Below are 24074 nucleotides of genomic sequence, written 5' to 3' on the forward strand. Positions count from 1 at the left end.
TCAAAACTACACGCCTTACCGGACAGCAGCGGTAAGGCGAGGAAACGTACACAACTGTTACATACACTAACCCCCAGGGCAGGTTACTGGGGCGTTAGTGGCCACCAGGCAGGAAAGATACCGCTGGTTGAACTTAACAAATTATAACAAACTGAACGCAGTAAATAGTAATAAGCAGTCGCGGAAAGCTAATCAGATCCACTTTCCCCAAGCACTCCACTCGCTGCTCTTCGCCTCAGCGACACTACGAGCAGCAACACGAACCCAAGTCACTGGAGAATCGCGAGATGTCACCATGGGGGAGGTTTCTCTACTTGAACAGAAATTAACTCATCTTAAAGCCTGCAGGATCCGGTTTACGACAAAGTCGTGCACCCTCATGACCACAGCCCTTCCATCCGGCAGTCCCTGCAGGCCGCCAGCGGTCCCAGTGTGTTCTGGCACTGCGTCGACCTGGCTCCTCCTGAGTCCCCACCTGAACTGCCATACTCACTCGACAAGGACAAAGATAGGGCAACAGTTACTACATATCGATAACCGCCGCCGCTGCCACTAGAGGACAGGTAATGCTTGTGAAACGAGTGGCGCCAGTCAAGACGAGAAGAAGACAAACATCCGTAACCATGCCAACTAAAGGATACGGTGTGGCCTCCAAAAGAGGGCGGAAATGTACAAACAGCACCAACGCGAGCCGCAGCACGGCTCAGCATCTGTCACATTTAACAAGAACGATGAAATTAGGATAGTCATCCAACACCACGACGCTTTAACCCTCCCATGCAAGGGTTTCCTATATCTTGATGGATCATTTACGGAAAGGGATCTTCGCTTCTTCCTCGGATTTGAACGATTTATAAAATTGTGTATGGTTCATTGACGAGCCAGCGAGGAGAACACTAGAAGAGTACAAGAGAATTGTTGCACGTCTAGCTTTAAACTTGCTTATGGGGTACTCTGAGGACATGCGACGAGTTGTTCTTAATGATAAACAAGAGCTTATTCTGGTATGGTGGGCAACGGATAAAAACTCAGAGGAGAACGAGATCACCATCAATAAAATAATATGGAAAATGCCACACATCACAGTACCAGATGTACAGCGTTTGAAGCTTTTAAAAGTTCTACATGACAGTGTATTTCTACTGCTATCTTTCCATTCATGGGAGGTTTTCGAGTCCCCAGTGCTACCGACTGCAAGCGGACAAACGTGGTCTATTCAAACCTCCTCTCAGCTGGAGACACCCAAGTTCATCGTATTTGCGTTTCAGACCAACATAAGAGGGAATATTGATAACTGCAGGTTAACTAATGCCAGAGTCTACCGGAACCCTGAATTGTACCTGTATGATAATTTGTACCTGCCGTGGAATGAAAATATATACAGTCTAGCATACGACATGTATGCGAGGTTCGGTGCTTCATACTATGAAGAGGAGGGACATCTACCCAGTCCACGGAAATTCAAGGAGCTGGCGCCAATAATTGTAACAGTTTGCTCAAAACAGAATGATATTATTAAATCTGAACCTGTAGTTGTACGAACTGAATCTGAATCTTATGCGAATTTCCCGGAACACATTGCAGCGTATGCTCTACTTCTACATGTACATGTGACCAACCACTGCCCGGTCACCGGTGTTGTGCAACGAGCTATATGAATGAACAGATGCTGCGCCATACTCAGAGTATTCCACAATGTTGTCTCAAGGTTTTAACATCACTGCAGACGCTCGGGGTTTCTATGATGATGAGCGTAGACAGTTCATACTTAAAGATGTTGCATTCGTAGTACACAGTAGACGCCAGAGTAATAGAGAAAGTGTCAGCAAACATTGCATCACCGAGGTCTTTCAAAGATGTGAAGTGCGCTAAAACACAGAAGAGTGCAAAGTAGTTAACACATTTCTGCCATGGAACTCACTCGGATATTTCTGGTATACCGTATAAAGATATAGTGACGTCGCTTCGATTATTCCACCACACAGATACCATCATCTATGTGGTTGGGAAGGAGGAGACTTCATGGATGCTACGAATCTTCAAGGTTGCTGCTATTCAGTACCTGGAATTCTATGAATGTCCTGCTTTTCCATCGACTTAAGAAGATGTGCGAAAATAGTGTTGCTGTGTCTGCTTATGAAACTATAGAACTTTTAAGTTGAATGAGAAACAAATTAATTTATTTAACCTCACAACCTGTGTGTATTTTTTTACCACCCTGTTCCCCCTTTGATAGTATACAGTTCTACTCAGATAATATTCTGTGGTTTCCTTCAAGCACAGGAAATATAATTTTAGATATGCTTGCTATATGTCTGTGGAAGCAGACATGGTCACGTGCCTCCTGGTCCCATTAGCCAATTCGTGCTGCACGATAGGCATAATCCCATGCAACAATTCTATATATTTTGTCATGAGGCATCTTGAACCTCACCTCCTTAATAGCACTCATCTCCTGAAAAACTAATGTCATTTGCGTCATGCACATCCTTTTCATATACACAATGCAATAGGGGAAAGATTTTTTTGTAAACAACAACAAAGATGTATGGTAATGAAAATTTTCATTTATTCAATTCACACAGATACAATTTGATTTTTGAGATACAGTTCAGTTTTTGAGGTACAGTTCAGTTCTGGAGCTACAGTTCAGTTCTTGAGATACAATTTAACTCTGATATTTCAATGCAGAGATACTTTTAACTTACACACCATAACTGTAACGCTGGTTGAGAATATTTTTTGCATACGTTGAACCACATATATAGGGTGGTCTATTAATAGTGATCTGGCCAAATATCTCACGAAATTAGCATCAAACGAAGAAATAAGAAGAACAAGTCTGTTCGAGCATGACAGGGGAGAACAGATGGCGCTAAGGATGGCCCACTAGATGGCACTGCCATAGGCCACATTGATAGAAACTGCATTTTTTTAAAAAATAGGTGCCCCCATTTTATTACATATTCGTATAGTACGTAAATAAATATGAATGGTTTGGAACATCTGTTTCGCTTTGTGATGGATGGCGCTGTAATATTCCAACACTTATGATAAGCCTCACCCATTTAGATGAACAGTTGGTAACAATGTGTTTTTTTTTTCTAAATTAAAACACAAAAATTAGTTACGTCTAGACTTAATTTCTGTTGTTACAATGTGATACGTTTACTTTCGTGACCTTATCTTAAATTATGGGAGCTCATGCCGTTACTGAGTGAGCAACCGTAATAACCTCATTAATGTAATAAATACTCAAAATGATGTCTTTCAACTTCAATGCTTTTGGCAATACGCGTAACAAAATGCCTCGCAACCGCTAGTAGATCCCCTTCAGTAATTGTCGCACATGCATTGACAATGCACTGACGCACGTTTTCAGGCGTTGTCGGTGGATCACGATAACAATATCTTTCAGCTTTCCCCAAAGAAAGAAGTCCGAGAGATGTAAGGTCCCTTGAACGTGCAGGCCATGGTGTGGTGCTTCTACGACCAATCCACCTGTCATTAAATAATTCTATTTAATACCGCTTCAACAAAACGCGTGTTATGTGGCGGACATCCATCATGTTGAAAGTACATCGCCATTCTGTCATGAACTGAAACATCTTGTAGAAGAATCGGTAAGACTTTGATTAAGAAATCGGCATACATTGCACATTTTAGAGTTCCATCGATGAAATAAAGGCCAGTTAGATGTCCTCCCACAATTCCACACCATACATTAACACGCCAGGGTCGCCGATGATCAACTTGCCGCAGCCATCGTGGATTTTCCGTTGCCCAACCGTGCATATTATGCCGGTTTACGTTACCTCTGTTTGTGAATGACGCTTCGTCACTAAACAGAACTCTTGAAGAAAAAAAAAAAAGTGGATTTTCCGTTGCCCAATAGTGCATATTATGCCGGTTTACGTTACCTCTGTTTGTGAATGATGCTTCGTCGCTAAACAGAACCCTTGAAAAAAACCTGTTATCGTCTCATAATTCATTTTGTGCCTAGTGGCAAAAGATTACACGATGTTCAAAATCATCGGCATGCAATTCATGGTGCATAGAAATATGATAAGGGTGAAATGTATGATGATGTAGAATTCTCAAAACCGACGTTTTTGAAATTCCCGCTTAATTTTTCTGGTACTGATGTGGGGATTAGCCTCAACTGCAGCTAATACACTTATTTGGGCATCTTCATTTGTTGCAGTTCTTGGTTGCGTCTTCTTCTTTGGCTGAACATTTCCGGTTTCTTTAAATACATTAACCATCCGACGAAAGATAAGGACATTTGGATGCTGTCTGTCAGGATAACGATTAACGCACATAGCACAAGGTTGGTGGGCATTGTGATCACAATAGCCATAAATAAATACCGTATCTACCTATTCTGCGAATGTTAAACGTTAGATTTTAAGAAAATTATGTCTTCCGCTTAATTCTTATGGCTGGACAAGCGTCTTTTTTTTCCTTTATTGATTTTCAATTCCCCCCGAAGGGGGCGGGCTGGCAGCAGCTTAGTACGCTGCTCAACAGCCTACAGACTTTTTTTTTTAAACGGAAGAAGAAAAGAAACAAGAAAAACAGGCGATAAAACGGTGACGTAAAGTGTAAAATGGCGGAAAAGTTAAAACAGAAAGCAAAAGGGGTTGGCAATGTTAATAAAAGACACAGGAATCAGACAAGTAACATAGAACACACACAATTAAGAAACATGGCGACAGTCTGGTTTCTGTTCACAAGAGATAAAAAGCACACCCAGCGACAGTATGATGGCCGTTTGCAACACTTCCCAAAAAACACAACTCGGAACACTCACTGTAAAACACTCACTGTAAAGCACTGCACGAAAATGGCGGCACAAAGATAACACTAACGAGCCAAAGGCAGATGGGGGGGGGGGGCGGGGTGGACCTGGAAGAGGGGGAAGAACAAGTGGGGAGGAAGGAAAAAAAACGAAAAGGGGGGGAATCAAGGAGGGAGAGGACTAATAAAGGGGGAGAGGGGCAGGGCAGATGCGAGAGGGAATGAGAGGAGGCAGAGGAGGGAAATGCAAAAGGACTCAGGGGAGAGAAGGGGGCAGAGATAGGGAGGTGGGGAAAAAAGAGGATGGAAGGGGGGGGGGGAAGGGAGCCCAGGAAAAGGACAGAGGAAAGGAGCGGGAGTAAGGATCAGAGTTGATAGGAAGGATAAATGGAGGGAGAGAGGGCATCATCCGGGAGGGGGAGTTGATGGAAGCCACCTTGGGAAAGGAGATGAAAGGTATAGAGATGGAGGGTAGGGGGGACACAACAGTGAAGACGTGGCAGGGGATGGGAGAGGAGAGGAGCAACCAGGGGGTGAGGGGGATCAAGGCGGCAGGAGTTGTAGAGGATGTGGATATGTTCGAGGAATAGGAGCAGATGGGGGAAAGGAATGAGATCATAGAGGATCTGCATGGGGGACGGGAGGCGTATACGGAAGGCGAGGCGGAGTGCGTGACGCTCAAGGATCTGGAGGGACTTATAGAATTTGGGGGGGGGGCAGATATCCAGGCAGGACTGGCATAACAGAGGATGGGGCGGATTAAGGATTTGTAGGTGTGGAGGATGGTAGAGGGGTGAAACCTCCATGTCCAGCCAGAGAGGAGTTTGAGGAGTCGGAAGCGGTTGTGGGCTTTGGATTGGATGGAGCAGAGATGAGGGATCCAGGTGAGGTGACGGTCAATGGTGAGGCCAAGGTAGGTGAGGGTGGGGGTGAGGTGGACAGGACGGGCGCAGACAGTAAGGGAGAAATCCAGGAGCCGGAAGGAGCGAGTGGTATGACCTACAATGATTGCCTGGGTCTTGGAAGCATTGATTTTCAGGAGCCACTGGTTACACCATGCAGCAAAAAGGTCAAGGTGATTCTGGAGAAGGCGTTGGGACCGTTGGAGGGTAGGAGCGAGGGCGAGGAATGCGGTGTCATCAGCATATTGCAAGAGGTGTACTGGAGGGGGGTTGGGGCATATCTGCCATGTACAGGAGGTAGAGGAGAGGGGAGAGGACAGAGTCCTGGGGCACACCTGCAGATGGCTAGAAGGTGTGGGAATTGGCATTATGGATGGTAACATAGGAGGGGCGGTGGGAGAGGAAGGAGGCCATCAGACAGTTTAAATAGGAGACCGGGATGCTAGTCACAGCCATAGGCCTTTTCGAGGTCAAGGGAGACAAAAATGGCGGAGCGACGGGAGTTAAGCTGGAGGGAGAGGAGATGAGTGAGGCGGAGGAGTTGGTCATCAGCAGAGAAGGAAGGTCAAAAGCCACATTGGGTGTTGGGGAGGAGGTGGTTTTGGCGGAGGTGGTGATGGATGCGCCGGGAAAGGATGGATTCCAAGAGCTTGCTGAACACCGATGTGAGACAGATAGGACGATAGGAAGAGGCATCAGATGGAAGCTTGTTGGGTTTGGAGAACATCAGGATACAGGAGGTTTTCTACAGGTTGGGATAGAAGCCAGTGGCAAGGATGACATTGTAGAGGGTGGCAAGGACTGAAAGGAAGGAGGGAGGACAGTGTTTGAGGTGGCGGTAGGTAATACAGTCGTGGCCGGGAGCAGTGTTGCGTTTAGTGTGGAGTGTGAGGCTGATGTCCTGTGTAGTGATGGGAGTGTTAAGTTCAGATGGTGGTGTGTGGCCCAAGTACTGGAAGCTAGGAGCAAGGGGAGGAACAGAGGTATTCGTACAGTCCATGATGTCAGGGAATAATCAAAGTGGGGATCATCTGGGATGGAGAAAACATTGGAGAGGTGAGAGGCAAAGTGGTTGGCCTTACTGAGGTTGTCAGGAGAGGGACAGTCATTAAGGAGGAGAGGGTACTGGGGGTTGGGCGGTTCCCAGTAAGGCGGTGGAAAGCAGACCAATACTTGGAAGAGTTTATGGGGAGCCTGGTGTTGAGTTGCGTACATGTCTGGCGCCAGGCATGGCGCTTCTCCGCAGTAAGCAGGTTGCGGATGTGTCGTTGTAATTGCTGGTGGCGGGTAAGTGTATCCTGGTCACGAGTGCGGAGAAAAGAGCAGTAGAGGCGGTGGGACTCTCGAAGGAGGAGGATGGCCTGTGGAGGCAGGGTGGGGCGGTGAGGTTGGATGGCTTTGGTGGGGATATGGGTAGCGACGGCGTCAGACAAGGTCTGGTGCAGGAAGGCAGCAGTGTGAGAGATGTCATCAGGAGATAGGAGGGTAAGGTCGTGGCCGTCAACCTGGGTGTGAATGGAGTCCTGGTAGGCATCCCAGTTGGCACGGGAGTAATCATAGACAAGTTTAGGAGGGACGTCGGGGCGAGGAATGTTGGGGGATGGCGACCATTAGAGATAGTGAGGAGAACAGGAGCATGGTCACTGCCAATGAGGTCAAGGACATCTGCGGTGATGCGCCCAAGGAGGTTGGGAGAGGCAAGGACCACATCGGGTGCTGGATTCGGGTCGGGTGTGCTGAGGCAGGGGAACCAGGTCTCCCTGGAGGGTGGTGAGAAACTGATGCCACCGCTAGAGGTCGGCAGGATCACGGCTGTTGATACTGAGGTCGGCAGTAATCACGTAGGTGGAGAAGGTGCAGTCAATATGGGCCAGGAAATCATACGGGATGAGGGTGCGAGGGCGGACATAAATGGTGGCGCAGGTGATGGTAAGGGTGGGGAAGAAGAGGCAGAGGGTGAGATGCTTGGCAGGATTGTTAAGAAGAGGTTGGGGCCGGAGAGGGAGGTGCTTGAGGTGGCCTATAGCAACTCTGCCACGCGCCAGAGGGTACAGGTTATCGGTGCAGTGAAGGGTGTATGGAACCATGGAGATGGAGATACGGGGTTGAAGGAAGGTTTCATTTAGGACGAAGGCATCCATTCGGAGCTGACAGAGGGTGTGGAGGAAGAGGAGTTTGTGGGTGGGCAGGGAGCGAATGTTGTGGTACAGGACATGGTAGGGTTGTTGTACCATGGGAGGGGAGAGTTAGATGAGGGTGGAGAGGGGGTGAAGGTGAAGTGGGCCTGGTTGTGGGAGTTTGTGACATAGGTGGTAAGATGGAAGATGGAACGGGCAGTGAGGGCGATTTGGGAAAGGGTGTGGGAGCGCTGGAAGGGGTGGATGTTTTGGAGCACAATGGTGATGAAGCGGATGATATCCTCTGCAGTAGGTGGAGGGCGGAGCGAGTTGTTGGGGTGGATGGGGTCATCAACAGGACGGACAGGGATGGTGAGCTCAGGGGTGACTGGAGGAGGTTTCGCTTTACACTTCGAGGAGCGGATTTCAATGTCAGGCCGGGAGTTGGGTTCCGCCAACACCTCAGGCCCTGTGATCACGGGGCTAAGCTTCGTGATCACAGCAGTGAAGGTTGGCGGACGTCGGGGAGGTTGAGGCTGATGGGGAGAGGATGGGATGTGGTGGGGGGTGAGGGTTGCACGTTGGTGAAATTGGATACGAGGGATGCAGGAGAGGAGATTGGTGTGGAAGGAAGCATGGGGGGGATTTAATGAGGACCGAGTCCTTGTGAGGAATCAGAAGGGTGATGGGGGCATTGGGGTAGTATTTCCGGATGGCGAGGGTGAGGGAGCGGGCATCAAGGAATTGAGGGTCAGGATTGGAGAGGACAAAGGTGTGGGTGGCAGGCGTGGCGGGGGCAGGGGTCGGGGTAGCGTCCACAGGGGTGGGTGGGTCACGGGGATCGGGGGTTTTCTTGGGGGAGATTTCAGGGGAAGCGTCAACATTCGGGCACTTTGAAGGTTTCATGGTCACTACCGGGTGGAGAAGGGGCTGGGGGACGGGTTGCAGGGGGAGATGGCGGGGGGTAGTACCACCCTGAGCAGCGGATGACGCAGAGGGAGCGGGCGTGGGTGTCACAGAGACTGTGGAACGTCGAGCCGAAATCCGTGCTGGCTTGGAGCCAGTCGGAGGCGATGCAGGGAGCGGCGGAAAGTCAATAGCTGTCGATGGGGCGACAGTGATAGGGGAGGGGGGAGTGGTTACAGCCGAAAGTGGCGCAGGGGTGGGGTGGACAGGGAGAGAAGGAAGGACGGGAAGGGGGGTGGAGGATGAGCTCCATGTGATGGTGGCTGGAGCAGCGGAGGGAGAAGTGAAAATGATAGTGGTGGTGGGTTGGGACATGATGGCGGCGCGCGAGAAGGGCAGCGGCGGCGGCGGCGGCGGCGGGGGCGGCGAGCACCGACAGGCGGCGACCGAACGGCGGCGGCGGCGCGGCGGCAGGCGGCGACGGCGGCGGTGAACAGGCGGCGGTGGCGCGGCGGTAGGCGGCGACGACGGCGGTGGCGACGGCGGCGACCAGGCAGCGGCAGCAGGCAGCGACCGAACGGCGGCGGCGGCGGCGGCGGCGGCGGCGGCGGCGGCGGCGAGGAGGACCGGAAGGCGAGCAGTAGTGACGGCAGGCAGACGACACGGCAAGGAAACGGTGGGGCTCTTCCACGTCGAAGATACACCCTGAGAGCAGCCCAGGCAGTGCGAGTGCTCGATGAAGAAGTGTGGGAATCCAACCCTCGAATGTGCTGGACAAGCGTATTACCTACCATACCTAATTTAAGTAATGATTTTCATCCTGTGCTATCGGGTGCGTTGCTACATTTGTAAGAATATTACAGTGCCATCCATCACAAAGCGAAACAAATGTTCCAAATAAAACATTCATATTTATTTACATACTATACGAACATGTAATAAAAATAGGGGTACCTATTAAAGAATCTATCAGTTTGATCTATGGCAGCGCCATCTAGTGGGCCATCTGTAGCGCCATCTGTTTTCCCTCATCATGCTCGAATAGATTCTTCTTATTTTTTCGTTTGATATTAATCTAATTTCGTGAGATATTTGGCCCAGTCACTATCAATGGACCACCTTATATATATATGTATATATAATGAAGTTCCACTGTTTTATATGTGTACTGTGGAACTTCGATTTTACATTCTCTGAGTTTACGGTTTTCGCGATTCTGCACCATAAATCGTAGCCCTGTGAAAAACCCATAACAACCAGGCCCATTTCACCTTCGCCTGTCTTGACACCCTTGTCTAAATCCCTGTCATGGCACGACAGCACCGTATCCTTTTCAACAACATCTGCTCCTTTCCCACCAACAAGAACCTCTTCCTGCACACACTTGCCACCCACCGCGTGGATGCCTTCCTCCTCAATGAAACCTTCCTCCAACCCCACCACACCGTCCACACTTTGCCTTACCTCCTTCATCGCTCCGATAATCCCCTCCCGATTGCGCGTGGCGGAGTTGCCATTGGTCACCACCGCCAGATCCCAGTTCGGCTTCAACCTCTCCTTCCCGACCCCACCGAACACCTGATCCTTAGTCTCTTCTTCCCCGGCCTTACCGTCACCTGCGCCATCATCTATGTCCGCCCTAACGCCCCTATTCCCTTCGACTTCCTCTTCCACATTGACCGTACCTTCTCCTCGTATGTGATCGCCGCCGACCTCAACATCCATAGTCGTTCCGCCGCCCAGTTACAGCGGTGGCATCGGTTCCTCTCCTGATACTGCGGATGCAGGAAAAGATATGGTACGTTAACGGCATCTATCGTCGCCATGCACACTACCTGGTGGCCTAGCGGGAACGCTGTTTTGTCGCCACCTGCTGGTCTGTCCACGGACTTCTCCGAGGTTCTGAGTTCCCGCGGCGTCAGTCCTGTAGAGGTGGAGCTCGCGGCAATCTAAACAACTTAGAAGTTGTGACGGTTTGCCATTGGCGTCTGATGTCTAGGGTGTCACACCACTCCTTCTACACCCTACTCCTCCGTCCCTTCCCCCCTCCCACGCAGTCCCCACGGGCAAAGAAAGAGAGGTGAAGGTGGACGTCAGAATATTCAGTGATATCGGAATTTTTCGTCCTCGTGCAGGTGGGTGTAGGGCACGGGTCAACTTCCATGAGGGCATCACGATTTAACACCCAACCCTCAATGTCATGCTGATGTTCGTCAGCCAAATGAGGCAATTGTGGGAGAGCCCATTCTGCACTGTGTTTTTGAAATAGAGAGTAGGGTAAGACTGACTGCAGGAGGCATGACAGCCCAATGTGGTCAAACCTGATTTACATGTTTCCTGCACCAGGTATCATCCAGTAATTAAACTTCGAGCATGGTTCAGCCAAGAAGGTGTGTGACGGAAGCTGGAAGCCACTGGGGATAGTCTTGGAAGAAGGTCAACAGCCAGACGGGATCACATTACAAAAAGAGGTGCTGGCGAGTCTGCCAATTGTGTGATGATGCCATCTGAGGATGTACAATGGAGAGCTGTGAACGATACAGATGACTACCTGTAGGGTGGCTTGGTAAGAAGATATAGAAAGGTTAAGAGCATCAACCACTGAATGTGTTTTAAATATTGGAACATACCTCTCATCCAGGCCATCGCAGCTCCAAGGCAAAAATTTGTGCATGGAGTTTTATAGTATGGGGAGTCATCTGGGTGATGAAGGAGAAGCCAGTTCCATTCCAACCGCCACAAGCCACGAGGTTCCCAAAAAAGGACCATGGAGAAGATGTGGCTGACCAGGGAAAATAAAACATAGCTGGGGAAGCGCGCTGGCTCTGACATGTGGAGCTGGATGTGATAGTATTTTTTAGGCCTATGTCCATACCTGATCAGTAGATGGTTTGGTATGACAGCGTCTTCGTAAGTACCATGCCCCAATGACCCTTACGGCATAGGTTGAGGACCTGATGATGCAGTGTGCTAGGCATGATGACTCTTATCTGTCTGTTGTCTCTCTGTAGTATCACGACCCTCTGTGGAGTGGAGAGCTTCTGCCATCAGGTCGCAAAAGCTTGGAGATCTGGTTAATGCCTTCTTATTGGAAGACCAATATGGTGCAACACCACCACCTGCAGCACCAGATCTTCTGCTGTGTGATGCCAAGCAAGTTGAATGTCTAAGGGGAGCTAGGCAACAGCTTCTTCCGCTTTGTAGTCCATGTGGATGCATACTTCAGGGTCTGTGACGAAATCCAGGTTCTGTCCCAGAGGTAGTCACAACAAAATTCAACATTAGCATGTTACATTTTGGACCGATATTTTGTATCGTAAGTGTAGCTGGAAAGGAATAATGCCCATCATTCGAGGTGATGCTCGCTCTTGGTCAGGTCAAGAGTGGAGGACTTGAAAAACGACAGCAGAGGTTTGTGGTCAGTTAGGGGAGTCAAAATCCTGCCATATAAATAATTTTGGAATTTCTTGGTACCTGATACAATGTCCAGGTCTTCTGCTTTGACTTGACTGTAATTTCTTTGAGCCACATTCAGAGCCTTAGACACAAAAGCAATGGAGCGTTCCATTCAATCAATCACATGAGACACCACAACCACTATTCTGTAGTCTGATGCATCGGCGGCCAGAAGGAGAGGTTTTGTGGGCTCATAGGCAGTCAAGCAAGTGGGCCGTAACAGCTCCCACTATAAATCCCTAAAGGCTGTGTCACGGCTAGGCAACCAATTCCAGGGAACGCTTTTGTGGAGTAGTTGATGCAACAGCTCAGCCAGCGCTGCTGCATGTGATATGAACCAGTGATGGTAATTGGGTTGCCCAAGGACAGACTTCAGTTGAGATCTCTCTTTAGGTACTGGCAGTTCTTGAATGGCCACCAAATATTGCGGAGTTATGCAAAGCCTGGAGGCACTGAAGATGTGTTCAAGGTATTCCTCTTGCACAGAAACTCACAATTATCCATATTGCATTTTAAGTTCACTCAGTCAAAGACGGAGAACAACATACCTAGGATTTTGGGGAGGTCTGCGGCATTTTTACTGGCCACCAGAATGTTATCAAGATAGTTTGCCTTTCCAGGAATGTCCCAATTCAAATGTTCAAAGAATCCCTGTAAGATGGTAAGCGCACTAGCGTTTCCAAGTGGCAGTATGTTGTACTGGTAAAGTCAAAGGCGGTATTAATGAGTAACACTACAAGGGATTTCTGCATCCGGTGGAAACTGAAAACAGGCATCGCAAAGGTCAGTTTTTGCAAAGACCTTTCCCCCAGCTAGCTTCGCCTTAATGTCTTCCACTTTGGGAACAGGGTAAGTGTTTATCACTGACTGAGAATTAACCATTTCTTTGAAATCACCACAGACGCTGAGTGCACCATTGGGCCTTTTGAAAATCAGTTGTTGGAGACAGGCGTCAAGATCCCTTCATCTTGGAGGCACTGAACCTCAGAACATAATTTGTCTTTAAGAGCAAACAGCAATGCACACGACCTAACAAAACATATGGGCAATAGGGTGACATGCGCCTCAAATTCGTTGACCCTGGTGGAAGACTGAGAAAATACTGATGGGAATTTTTAAGAGTTTGGAGGTGTGTGAGCTGTGGTCTAAGGTGTCGACGGCGGCGGCCACATCGTGAATTTACGATCCCATGGCGTTGAAGAGATCGAGTTCAGGCAAATCTGACTCACCAGGGGCGGCCGGCAGAAGTCACCAGGGACCACATCAAGCGTCTCTGTGGTTGACATTAACTTCTTGGAATCTGGAAGCACTGAGTGGAGAAATGATATGTCCAGAGTGTCTGATTCCTCGAACGCAACACGAGTCCTGAGAGTCCATATATATCCAATCGACGGGTATGGCATATGAGGAATGACAAACGTCCGCTCTGTGGTCAGATTTCCCAGAGCCTGACATAAAGGAGACCGTGGGATTCAGCTTCTGGGTTTAACTGCTGGATGAACTGGTAGACCGCTGTAGACCCGTTGGATTTAAGCCATATGGTTATCGTGCTGCTAACAGAATGCAACACACCAATGAACTTCTCGCCAACTGGCTGGTGGCTCTCACTTAGTCGGCTCCAAAACTCACCGAGCACTTCACAGCAGGAAAGCCTGTTGCTGTGTATCACCTATCGTGTCAAGGGCTAGGAAGTGTTTTTCTACCCTGACAACGTAACAGGACCAGGGCATGACATTGTAGTCGAACTACTGGAAGCGCTGTGGCGTCAGTCGGATGTTGCACACAAAGGAGTCAATCTATGTGAGGTGCTCGGTGAGCTCTGGATCCGACTATGTGAGAGCCGCCAGCCTGTTGGCGAGAAGTTCATTGGTGTGTAGCATTCTGTTAGCAGAACGATCACCGCGTGGGTTAAATCCACTGGGTCTGTGGCGGTTGCCATGTCGGAAACTGTTCTTCAAACAGAGGTAAACTACCTGGAACAAGAGGCATGGAAGAATGTCCTTCTCCAATGCTTGTCGCCATCCGATATATCAGGTTCCATGGAGCTATCCACTAAAGAGGTAGTTAGTCACAGTAACACAAACTTATTTCTCTAATACAACTTTAACAATATCCTCAGTGTATCATGGAGGTAAAATTCAAAATTCAAGTCTGAATTAAACAAATTTCTTCCGCAAGTGAACAAATAGACAAACTTAAGGTTTATGAATCCCGAAACAAATAATTAAGTTTTTCAACCCTCTTTAAAGGTGAGCCAAGTCCACACTTCAGCCTTATTCGGAGAAACAACACATTTTCCAATTATCTGATAGTAGTACTTCACAAGAGAAGCACCGTCAGTCAAACAGTTCAGAAAAACCTCTAAGTCCGACAATGATAAACGCACAGAGTGAAGTCTCGCTGCGTCTGCTGCTCGTGGTCGTGCGGTAGCGTTCTCGCTTCCCACGCCCTAGTTCCCGGGTTCGATTCCCGGGAGGGTCAGGGATTTTCTCTGCCTCGTTATGACTGGGTGTTGTGTGCCATCCTTAGGTTAGTTAGGTTTAAGTAGTTCTAATTTCTAGGGGACTGATGACCATAGATGTTAAGTCCCATAGTGCTCAGAGCCGTTTGAACCATTTTTTGAAGTCTCGGTGCTATCTTTTGGGTGAAGAAAACAACAGTAGAAATTATACTAAGTCCCATCTAGCATGTCGCGTTTACAGTACATATGGAAGAGACGGCGTGCTGTCGTAGTGGCAATCTTCTGGTCGGTTGCTGGTGTCGATGGAACTGGTCGCTCGTCCTGACCTGAATAGCTGCTGTGCAGAAGGATACACGTGAGCCTATTTTCGGCAAATAGCACTGCAGATGTAGGGAAAAGTGTGGTTTGTCAACGACCTCTACCGTCGCCATGCACGCCGTCTGGTGGCCTAGACGGATCTCTGTTGCCAACTGCTGTTCTGAATGTTCAAATAGTTCAAATAGCTCTGAGCACCAAGGGACTTAACAACTGAGGTCATCAGTCCCCTAGAACTTAGAACTACTTAAACATAACTAACCTAAGGACATCACACACATCCATGCCTGAGGCAGGATTCGAACCTGCGACCGTAGCAGTCGTGCGGTTCCGGACTGAAGCATCTAGAACCGCTCGGTCACCGCGGCCGGCCTCCGAATGTTCGCTAATATGGAATTACTTTCAGATTGATCCATAGCGGCACATCCAATGAAGCTGGTTACCAGTCTTGAGGTTCATGAGAATGAGAATTCTGTTGTGAATAGACAGTTTTGTCAAAAGACTCATGGACGATACACAAGATTTATGAGAGGTAGTCACAAAGTTCTGATTATCACTTCAAAAAAATTAAAGTTACTTAATTAATTTTTTTGTTCGTTTACAGGCACATTACTACATTGAAGTCCCAGCACCACAGCACGGCAGCACGCCGCGAGAAGAGTCAAAATACAGCGTCGCAGCCAACTGATAAAGTGCTGATACAATGGATGTGCACAGCAGCAATGCAGAATCATATTCTTAGGGGACGCAGAGGCTTCCAGTGTGGTCAAACAAGTCTGAATGACGAAGAAAGAATTCAGACCATATCTGCCTGTGAAAAACCGGAAATCACAAGAAAAGTAGAGGCCACGGAGATCCAAGACTGCCTTATCACGATCAAGGCGAAAGTGGAAAAACCCGCTGGATACCGCATCTGCTCACACCAATTCAAAACCCACCAAACCGAGGCACCAGTGGAAATTTGTAGCTGTGTCAGGCCATTACAAACGACTTCTTTAAGTATTTAATCACCTTTGACGAGTTCTACGAGCGTGTCGCTATGGCCTCGAGACAAAGAAGGAAAGCAAGCAATTTACACATTTGGATTGTCCACCACCGTAAGAGGCGATGACATTACAATCATCTCGCAGTGTGATATTGAGTATTTTATGGAACTGTCATCGTGTGTTGCCAACAGATCATAATCATAATGGGCAAACCGTCACAGGAGCGTAATACCGAAATCTTGTGATGTGATTACGGGAGGCTGTCAAACTGAAGCATCGCGGGAAGCTATCCAAAGTGGTGTTTATGCAATAGGGCAACATTCCTGCTCGTTCTACACTGGACACAGTCACTTATGATGCTTATTTGTGCTATCGAAATTTTGCGTCACCCCTACATTCTCCTGACATGGTAGCCAGTGTCTTTTCCCTCTTTCCTCGGATGTAGAAACCATCACGTAGCAGGCGTTTACAGAATGCCGACGAGGCGATTATTGAAGTAGAAAGTTTCCTTAACAGCCAGAATTCAGGATTCTACAACCAAGGTCTCCGTCAACTTATCCATCGTCAGGAAAAATGTGTCGCATTAAAGGATGAATATGGGGGGAAGGACTACCCACATCACAATGTTTCATGGCTGTGGCTTGATATATGGAGACTTTAATTAGAAATATGACTGCCCAGCCTATTATACCGAACGCAGTGGCGCAGTGATTAACACACTGGACATGCATTCAGGAGGACGGCGGTACAGGTACCACAAGGTCATCCAAATTTAGGTTTTTCGTAGCTTACTTTAATCGATTAAGGAAAATGTTAGGATGATTCCTTTCAGAAGAACACTGCCAATTTACTTTCCAAATCTGAGCTTGTGATCCATCTCAAGACCTCGTCATTGACGGGACATTAAACTCTAACGTTTTTTTCTTCCTTCACAGAGTGCACCATCGTGTACCTTTATGCACATTAACTAATTTGCAAGGAAATTTCAGCTTCCAGTAGCTGAAAAATTACAGTGTCCGCTAGCTTCATATGAAAGACGTAACATATACAGGTCCTCTGTATGAGTATGACGAGTATATCTGAATCTCTCCCTCTTTTTATGTCTCTCGCAGTAGGAGATGGTGGTATTACGTCCATCCCCTGCATCCTCTTTGCAAGAGATAAATGAAAAATATACGAATAGTACGTACTTTATTTCACAGGCTGTCAATAAGTCGTCTCCATTGTTACAGTATCCTTTAACCATTATTTCTATCAAATGCAAATGGCTGCCAAACAGTACCTGTACTGCTAAACGGATTCGCCACCGTATCAGGAAATCAGGCAAAGTAAATCTTTCTTCGGATCCAGCCGATAACGTTCCTTGCGCTTTCTTTGGTTTAGAGGGTTCGCAGGATGTGGAGGCGAGATGCTCTTCCTCGCTCACAGAATGTCGTGGGGAATGCAGAGATGTGGAGGCAGTATGCTCCGACCGGCGAATGAAGAGGAGCCATAATAGTACACTGCTCTGCAAAGCTTAAGCACGAGACTAATAAAGTGACACAACATATTAACTACTCGGTGAAAATGAATGTAAGTATGGGAGCGTGTTGCCAGAGGTCTCCCAGTCGTGCACGGAAAGCTGGACGTCACAAGGTGTGAACTCAGCGTGATTAAAGCGCCAAATGTTGCTGGCGCCGCAACACGAGACGGTTGAAGGAACGGGAAAAAACAGTGTGTGTCAACCAGTTACTGTGCACTGTCGCGGTGTTCTTCACTGCAACATGGCCCAGAGACAACTTTTGAATAACTTCAGACGAGGTAGAATTACCGGGAAACAGGAAGTATTCCAAATTAATAATATAAATGTAGACCAGATGTGGCTTAAATTCAAAGAAATAATGTCGGCAGCAATTGAGAGATTTATACCAAATAAATGAACAAACGACGGAGCCGATGCTCCTTGGTACACAAAAGTGGTTAGAACACTGTTGCAGAAGCAACGAAACACACATGCCAAATTTAAACAGACACAAAAATCCCCAAGATTGGCGATCTTTGACAGAAGCTTCAAATTTAGCGCGGACTTCAATGCGAGATGCTTGTAATAGTTTCCACAACGAAATTTTGTCTCGAAACCTGGCAGAAAATCCAAAGAGATTCTCGTCGTATGTGAAGTATGTTAGCGCCAAGAAACAATCAATGCTTCTCTGCGCAATAGCAATGGAGAAACTATCGAAGACAGTGCTTCTAAAGCAGAGTTACTAAACACAGCATTCCGAAATGCCTTTACAAAAGAAGACGAAGTAAATATTCCAGAATTCGAATCGAGAACAGCTGCCAACATGAGTAATGTAGAAGTAATATCCTCGGAGTAGTGAAGCAATTTAAATCACTTCTGGTCCAGACTGTATACCAATTAGGTTCCTTTCGGAGTATGCTGATGCATTAGCTCCATGCTTAACAATCATATACAAGCGTTCGCTCGACGACAGATCCGTACCCTAAGACTGGAAAGCTTCACAGGTTACACCAATATTCAAGAAAGATAGTAGGAGTAATCCAGGCCCATATCGTTAACGTAGATATGCAGCAGGATTTTGGAACACATAATGTGTTCGAACATTATGAATTAACTCGAAGAAAACTGTCTATTGACACACAGTCAACATGGGTTTAGGAAACATCGTTCCTCTTTATTCACATGAAGTGTTGAGTGCTATTGACAAGGGATTTCAGATCGATTCCGTATTTCTGGATTTCCGGAAGGCTTTTGACACTGTACCACACAAGCGGCTAGTAGTGAAAATGCGTGCTTATGGAATATCGTCTCAGTTATGTGACTGGATTTGTGGTTTCCTGTCAGAGAGGTTACAGTTCATAGTAATTGACGGAAAGTCATCGAGAAAAACAGGAGTGATTTCTGGCGTTCCCCAAGGTAGTGTTATAGGCCCTTTGCTGTTCCTTATCTATATAAACGATTTGGGAGACAATCTGAGCAGCCGTCTTAGGTTGTTTGCAGATGACGCTGTCGTTTATCGACTAATAAAGTCATCGGAAGATCAAAACAAACTGCAAAACGATTTAGAAAACATATCTGAATGGTGCGAAAAATGGCAGTTGACCCCAAATAACGAAAAGTGTGAGGTCATCCACATGAGTGCTAAAAGGAACTCGTTAAACTTCAGTTACACGATAAATCAGTCTAATCTAAAAGCCGTAAATTCAACTAAATACCTGGGTATTACAATAACGAACAACTTAAATTGGAAGGAACACATAGAAAATGTTGTGGGAAGGCTAACCAAAGACTGCGTTTTATTGGCAGGACACTTAGAAAATGTAACAGACCTACTAAGGAGACTGCCTACACTACACTTGTCCGTCCTCTTTTAGAATACTGCTGCGCGGTGTGGGATCCTTACTAGAAAGGACTGACGGAGTACATTGAGAAAGTTCAAAGAACGGCAGCACGTTTTGTATTATCGCGAAATACGGGAGAGAGTGTGTCACTGAAATGGTACAGGATTTGGGCTGGACATCATTAAAAGAAAGGCGTTTTTCGTTGCAACGGAATCTTCTCACGAAATTCCAATCACCAACTTTCTCCTCCGAATGCAAAAATTTTTTGTTGACACCGAACTACACAGGGAGGAACGATCACGACGATAAAATAAGGGATATCAGAGCTCGTACGAAAGATATAGATGTTCATTCTTTCCGCGCGCTGTACCAGATTGGAATAATGGAGAATTGTGAAGGTGGTTCCACGAAACCTCTGCCAGGCACTTAAATGTGATTTGCAGAGTATCCGTGTAGATGTAGATGTGGAAGGGTGAAGTGTCGCGAGTGTAGCCCAGGAGTCTGGTATACCTCACAGCATTTTTTCACTTGCATGCAGAGGATTTCGAACCACAGGCACTGCTGCGTGAAGTGGTCGACCAGGGTCAACTACAGCAGCACATAAGCGATACATTGTGCAACAAGAAAGAAGTGATCCACGTTTAACGGCGGGCGCAACTGCAACCATAAGTAACTTGAATGCAAGACACGCAATATAACGCTCAATAGTGCATTATGGTGGTCTCTTTACCCCATGACCAGTACATCGTGTTCCGTTCACACCCGGACATCGACGGCACTGTTTGTGATGGTGCCAAGAGCATAAGGACTGGACCAATTCGTAGGGTCGTGTGCTCTTCTTGAATCTGAGTAGTGATTAAGGTTGAAAAAATTGTTCAAATGGCCCTGAGCACATGGGACTTAACTGCTTAGGTCATCAGTCCCCTAGAACTTAGAACTACTTAAACCTAACTAACCTACGGACATCACACACATCCATGCCCGAGGCAGGGTCGAACCTGCGACCGTAGTAGTCGCGCGGTTCCGGACTGAAGCGCCTAGAATCGCTCCACCACAGCGGCCGGCAGTGATTAAGGATGTGCTCTCATATGGCGGCAGGTGGAACACGTAATGCGCCCGGGAACATTGTCGAACATGATCGTTTTGGTGCCGAAGATTTTATAGTGTCGGTAAGCATAATGTCGCATGGGCATACAGTCTTTCAAAATTTTGAACACGGTACACTCACCGATCAGTATTACTGTGAAATTGTACTTCTTCGCCACAGGCGTCTTTCCAGGGGTGCATTAGACCCTACTTCAGTCTTGTGGATGACAATGTGCGCCCGCTTCGAACAGCGCTGGTGGAGGATCTCACGGAATGAGAGGATATTCGGCGAACAGACTGACCTCCCTGACTCCCCGACTTAAATCCCACGGAGCACGTTTGGGATGTGTTGGGGAGATGTACTGCAGCAATTCCACATTTACCAATGACCATTCAGCAGTTGTCAATGGCGGTGCTGGAGGAATGGAACGGCCTTCCAGAAGAAATCCTTACCAAACTTGTGGCCAGCATGGAGCACGTTGCAGAGCGTGAATCGCTCTCCGTGGTGGTCACACACGCTATGAAGAACCTAATCCCTCCGGTAACTTCAGTGTATTTATTGTCTTTGAATAAAAGTATCGTTTCATATTTTATAGTGTCGGTAAGCATAATGTCGTTTTTCTTTCAGTTAACTTCTGCACTATACTGTAGCAGTCCTACTCCGCATCTCGTGGTCGTGCGGTAGCGTTCTCGCTTCCCACGCCCGGGTTCCCGGGTTCGATTCCCGCCAGGTCACGGATTTTCTCTGCCTTGTGATGACTGGGTGTTGTGTGATGTCCTTAGGTTAGTTAGGTTTAAGTAGTTCTAAGTTCTAGGGGACTGATGACCATAGACGTTAAGTCCCATAGTGCTCAGAGCCATTTGAACCATTTTCTTGTAGCAGTCCTTTCTATTTATGGTCTCATCGAGCTATATGAGCTGGCAGTTGCACATTATGCGAAAGTTTTTTTCATCCTTTAGTTTTGCACACCAGTGTAAAAATGACACTCATTCTTTGTGATTAGTGCTCAAAGCCTACAAAGCTAATCGCGCTCACGCAAGTAATGAACGCTGAAACTTTCAGTGCGATAGAAGATGCCGTTGGCTCATACATTTGCATGTTAAAAAATGCATAAACATCCTGACAAAAAGTACCCCAACACGTATTAGTTGACATTAATATGGGGTGTGTTCACCCTTCGCCTTAATGACAGCTAGAACTCTTCGGGTGACATTTTCAATAAAGCGTCTGAATGTATGCAAAGCAATCGCATCCCATTCCTCCTCAAGAGCTGAAACCAGAGAAGGTAGCGATGTTGGAAGCCCGGGTCTGGACCGTAGCCAATGTTCTGACTCATCCCAAAAGTGTTCCACTGGGTTTAGGTTGGGGCTTCCGGCAACCAGTCCATTTCAATACTTTTATTGTCCACAAACCACTGCCTCACAGATCCTACTTTGTGACAGGGTGCTTTGTCATACTAATACAAACTAACATCGTCTCAGAATTGTTCCTCTACAGTATGCAGTACACAATTCTGTAAAATGTGTTCACACTTTAGTATTTTCTTGCGCACAATAAATGGGCCACACCCTAACCTGGAAATACACAACCATACCGTAATATCATCTCCGTACTTCACTATGGTACTACACATAATGGCACGTAACGTTCTCCAGGCATTCGCCAAACCCAAAACCTTCCCTCGAGTTGTCACAGTGTACAGCGTGACTCATCGCTCCGAATAACTCGTTTCTAGTCGTCCACTGTCCAGTTGCGTCGGTCTTGACAGAACCTCAAGTGTCGCTTAGCGCTGCATACGAAAATATATGGCTTTCGAGGCGCTGCTCCATCATTGTATCCCATTCTTTTTAACTCCCTACGTACAGTCATTGTGCAAGATTGACTGCTGGCAGCACCTTGGAACCCACGAGTGATTCCTTCCGCTGATTTCACGCGATTACGATAAATAGTCCCTGTCGTCAGTGCACGAGGCTTGCCTAGTCTTGGTTTTGCTGTCGTTGTTCCTCCGCGTTTTCACTTCACAATCACTTCAGCAGCAGGTGATTTGGATGCCTTTGGAAGTGTTCAAACGCGCCTGACAGATTTGTTACTGACTTGACATCAACTGACTAGTCCGCATTAGAAATCACAGAGCCTTCCTGACCGACCCATTCTACTGTTACTATTTCTCGACTGACAGTGCAATACTCCCCTTCTCCTTTTATGCTGACGGGTCCACCTCCCGTGGCATCTAGAAGCCAATTGCGCGTTACAGTAGGGTGTCCTGATACACTGGATCAGACACTTTGTTGCAGTAAAAGATGTATCAGGCTTACAGTATTTCTTTGATGGCAGATGTTGGCAGAGGCTACAGCAAAGGAAATTCTTCAGTACCCAAATTTTCTGTTCTACTGAAACAGGGCTTGGTAACCGAAGGGGTTTACAAGAATGTGTGCACTCTGTACCAACTGCGGGACGTCCTGCAGGCAAAAGGCACTGCTGCATATACTAAAGATTGGGACGTTACGGTGATACTTATTCGGACTATCAGAACTGGAAGAGCCGTACAATTTACGTTGATGAAATTTCTTCTATCACCGCAGATATCTATAGTGGATATCTTCAGTAGTTTAGAATACATGTGTGTGGAACCAAATTGTAAAGCATTTGCCGACCGGGGTGGCCGAGCGGTTCTAGGCGCTACAGTCTGGAACCGCGCGACCGCTACGGTCGCAGGTTCGAATCCTGCCTGGGGCATGCATGTGTGTGAGGTCCTTAGGTTAGTTAGGTTTAATTAGTTCTAAGTTTTAGGGGATTGATGACCTTAGAAGTTAAGTCCCATAGTGCTCAGAGCCATTTGAACCATTCGTAAAGCATTTAGCAAATTGTAAACGGTTTGTGTTTGTGTAGTAAGGCATACATGAAGGTAGGACGTCACAAATTAATAGTGTTTTTTCGGCATTTTGACGCTCTGTTGCAAATTAAAAGCATATAGTTATTGGCAGTTTCATTGCCATAATGCATATGAATGAAGTGATAGCGTATCGGATAATAGTGCCAAGTTTCTGGTGGAAGACATTGGGAAACTAAGTTCTAAAATTATATCCAACAGCATTTGCCAGACGTGTATCGAATAAAAGACTAAATTTGGTATAAATTTGACATACGAGAGAAATTTTAACAAAATGTGTACTTAACTTGTCGACTTTAACAACACAGGTGTTTCACGAGTTTCATGCCCCTTGCAAAAAGATAAATACGAACACATTATTACATAATGACATAATATTTATGAAAACTGTTTTAAGTATCTTTTTCAGCGTTTTCTATTAGTTACAACGAAGTAACGCCAAAAACATACTGAACATGAATTTCCCGCGTAAAGAATGTCTCTAGCTTTTGTCAGACCATTGCAGAAGCCGTGATTCTCACCAATATCATATGAACAGCTTTTGTGCAGTTACAGTTTAAATAACTGATATATTGGTGAGGGCATCTTCTGGGACGAAAACAGGTGTAATTAACAGACAAGCGCATCTGGATTTATGCCAAAGTATTGTCACAGTTTCTGTTATCATCCGCCTGTATCTCCACTTGATCTCACAAAACGCTCCTTTTATTTAAGTTAGACGTAGCACATTTTGTTACACTAATATCATAGTGTTTATTTTCACAGTGCTGTACATTACCATGAATTATCGGAGCTGCAGTCTTAATTACAGT

Source organism: Schistocerca serialis, chromosome 3 (genome assembly GCF_023864345.2).
Source record: "Schistocerca serialis cubense isolate TAMUIC-IGC-003099 chromosome 3, iqSchSeri2.2, whole genome shotgun sequence".
Classification (NCBI taxonomy): Eukaryota; Metazoa; Arthropoda; class Insecta; order Orthoptera; family Acrididae; genus Schistocerca; species Schistocerca serialis.